Source organism: Cynocephalus volans, chromosome 3 (genome assembly GCF_027409185.1).
Source record: "Cynocephalus volans isolate mCynVol1 chromosome 3, mCynVol1.pri, whole genome shotgun sequence".
In the NCBI taxonomy this organism is placed as follows: domain Eukaryota; kingdom Metazoa; phylum Chordata; class Mammalia; order Dermoptera; family Cynocephalidae; genus Cynocephalus; species Cynocephalus volans.
The window spans coordinates 6928524-6931888 of record NC_084462.1 but is presented as its reverse complement, the minus strand read 5'-3'; the positions used below and the strand labels follow the sequence as shown (position 1 = coordinate 6931888).

At 40.7% G+C, this 3365-nt stretch overlaps 1 pseudogene; it reads right to left on the bottom strand.

Annotated features, from left to right (window-relative positions):
* Positions 1–258: 258 nt before the first annotated feature.
* LOC134371918 (eukaryotic translation initiation factor 4E type 2-like) lies at positions 259–2709 on the bottom strand (annotated as a pseudogene).
* Positions 2710–3365: the final 656 nt, after the last annotated feature.

The following is a 3365-nucleotide window of genomic DNA, read 5'->3' as shown; positions in this document are numbered from 1 at the left end:
GTGTATATATACCACATTTTCTTTATTTATCTGTTGTTGGAATAGGTTGATTCCTTTTTTTTTTTTTCAGTTTAGCACCATTTATTAAGTGATCTCAGCTGTTGTTGTAGCTGATGTGTGTCAGACTGTTCTTAAACATAAAATGCTCTTCCAATTGCTCCTGTCCAGACAGAAGGATCTTCCAGGTAGCATGCCAACAGAACAAGAGACTCCAATGATGCCAGCTTCAATGATGGTGCTATCTAGAGAGGGAGACGGTCATGGCACATTCAACTGTGGCTTCCAGAGGTTTTGAAAAAGGAGCCTTTGGGGGCCCAACCTGCCTGGCATTTTGATGCTGTGGATGTGAGTTTTGTATTCCATAATGGTATTGGGAGGTAGGTTAAGAGCTCGCCAAAATATATCCTGGATTTGGGCTGCGGTTGCACATGTGACTAAACTGGCAGTCTTATTCCATATTGAAATAATGTCCTCCTGAAAGCAGACAGAGACCACAGATCTCCTCTCCAACCATGAACTGTTCCCCCAACATGGCCAGGATGAGGTTCTCCCGGCACCAGGAGGCCAAGCCCTTCCACAGCTGAATAATCCACCTGCCACCATTTTTATTTGCATCATCCTCTCACATGGGTTTAATTTCTTCTATGAAGAGATGGAAGTTACTGTAGTTTGTCAGGCCCTTGAGATGTGCCATACGGCTATAAAATCTCCAGAACTGCTCCACAGAGGCAAAGGTGCAAATCTTGTTTGCTATTCTGTTCATAGCTCTGTGAGCTGGTGGGACGGCCAGGAGTTCTCCTGGAATACCAGAAAGTGTAGTTGTACTGCATGGGGTGCTCTGCTGGCCCAGGGACAACAGCCTTCCTCTTGTTGCTGTTCTGACTCATCTCTTTCTGGTTTTCACTTCTCACCATCTTTCCGTGTGCTATTTTCTTCATTCTGATCATGGTCCCCACTGCCATCATCTTTTAAGGCATCAAACTTCTTGTTTATCCTCTCACTGCCACTGTCACCACTGCCTCATGGAGTGACTTCCACTCAGCCCTGTCTTTTTGATGATAGCCATTCTAACAGGAATGAGGTAATATCTCATTGTGTTTTGATTTGCATTTCCTTGATAATTAGTAATGTTAAGCATTTTTCATATACATGTTGGCCATTTGTATGTCTTCTTTTGAGAAATGTCTATTGAGGTCTTTTGCCCATTTTTTAATCAAATTTTTTTGTGTGTGATTGAATTGTTTGAGTTTCTTATGTATTCTGTATATTAATTACTTGTCCGATGTATAGTTTGCAAATATTTCCTCCTAGTCTGTAGGTTGTCTTTTCACTCTGTTGATTGTTTCCTTTGCTTTGCAGAACATTTTTAGTTTGATGTAATTCGATTTGTCTATTTTTGCTTTTGTTGCCTGTGCTTTTGAGGTCTTATCCAAAAAAATCCTTGCCAAGCCAGTATCATAAAGTGTTTACCCTATGTTTTCTTCTGGTAGTTTTTTTTTTCTTCTAGTAGTTTTATAGTGTCAGGTCTTACATTTAGGTCTTGAATTCATTTTGAGTTGACTTTTGTGTATGTGAGAAAGTGATTTCCATGAATCCATTTTCTCACGTGCACAATGAGTACATGACTGTTCTTTCCTTAAGGTTTTCAGTGAAGATTCAGTATAATAAAGTACCCCATGCATGAATTCATACACTCGTTCATTTATTCACCCACTCATCTATTTATTAACTCATTTATTCAAACATTGATTGAGCATCTTTTATGTGCCAGGTACGGGGAACACACTGGTAAAACAGGCACCACTCTGCTCTCGTCTCATACTGATAATGGTAAGTCTGTGTCACATCTGAGCCTACAGCCAGCCAGCACCCTCTGTCCATTGGCTCCCACTAGGACTCAGCCACAGCAAAAAATAACACCTGCCAATTCTTGAGGATCGATTGCATTAGTTCATTCAATCCTCACATCTAACCTGAGAATCAAACAATGGAGAGAGCCTGGGCCTCTGAGAGCATTGTGGAACAGCTGAACAGCTTCAGATTTGTTTGTGAGAGAGAGAAAACCAGGCTGGCCCGTTAGCTCAGTGTTTAGAGTGCGGTGCTACTAACACCAAGGTCAAGAGTTCAGATCCCCTTACTTGGCCAGTCATCAAAAAAAAAAAAGAGGAAATAAAACTTATTTACTCAAACCAGAACTGAATTGATGCATGAACGCTGTAAACTTAGTTGCAGAAGTCATCAAAGTTTCTTTGGGACCCAATCAAATCAGTCATGAAATAAATTATTTTTGTCATAGTTGATGTAGTCCTACCTGCATGGTGGGTAATCTCAGGTAATTTTCTTAATCTCGTTTTTAGTCAGGAGCTTCCTTGAGACTGAAGAGCTAAGAAAATTCTCTTGAATCTCTGCCAATTATATTGCCCCCATCAAGATTTCTACAAATTTCTCAGGAATTCTAAATACCTATTCTCAGAACTTCTTTACCTACTAAGATTCCAAACCCACATGTGCTTGCTCTGTGTTGCCAAAAATGAAAATCAGCAGCTCTTTGAATTCCTCAAGGGAAATCCACTCACACAAAACATTCCTGAGAACAGTGGACTTTACTGAAGATTTCACGGGACAGTCAGAGGAGAGATTATATCATAGAAATGACAAAGTGTTTGCAGAATATGCATCACTGTTAAAAATGTTTGGGAGATACCCCATCGCTGGACTCCTACGGTTACCTTAACTTGCTCCAACCTCTTTTTCTCTTCTCATTCCCTTTTCTCCCTCTCATATCACCTTTTGCTGTTTATGTCTTCTCACCTTCTATATCCCACTTTTTTGGTTACAAAAATGCCTTCTTCTTGGGGAACCAACCCTCTCTCTTTTATAAATCCTGTGCTTTGCGTGAAGTAGAGTGTTTGGCTCTAGACTTTAGCTGACCAATCAGAGGCATAGAAATGGGCACATGACTGAATCTGGCCAATAATAGCTCAAGGAGAGTGGCGCGCTCTTCCCTGAACTGTTTTGCATATAGAGTTTAAGCCTAGAGATGCTAATGGCCGTTACTACCATCACGTGGGGACAGCCTGTAGGAAATAAAACAAATGCAGAAGATGAGCAACGAGATTCTGGATGGCCCAGGTTATTTACCTAGTCAGCTGTACCCGTACTAAGGACAACATCCAGACTTTTCTTTCTCCCATATAATTTTTTTTTTATTGAGATAGAACTCGTGTACCAGAAGTTTACCCTTTTAAGGTGTATGACTTAACGTGTGGGGGGGGGGTTGTATGTTTGCAAAGTTGTGCCTCTATCACTCCTATTTAATTCCAGAAGATTTTCATTTCCCTAAAAGAGATCCCATACTCATTAGC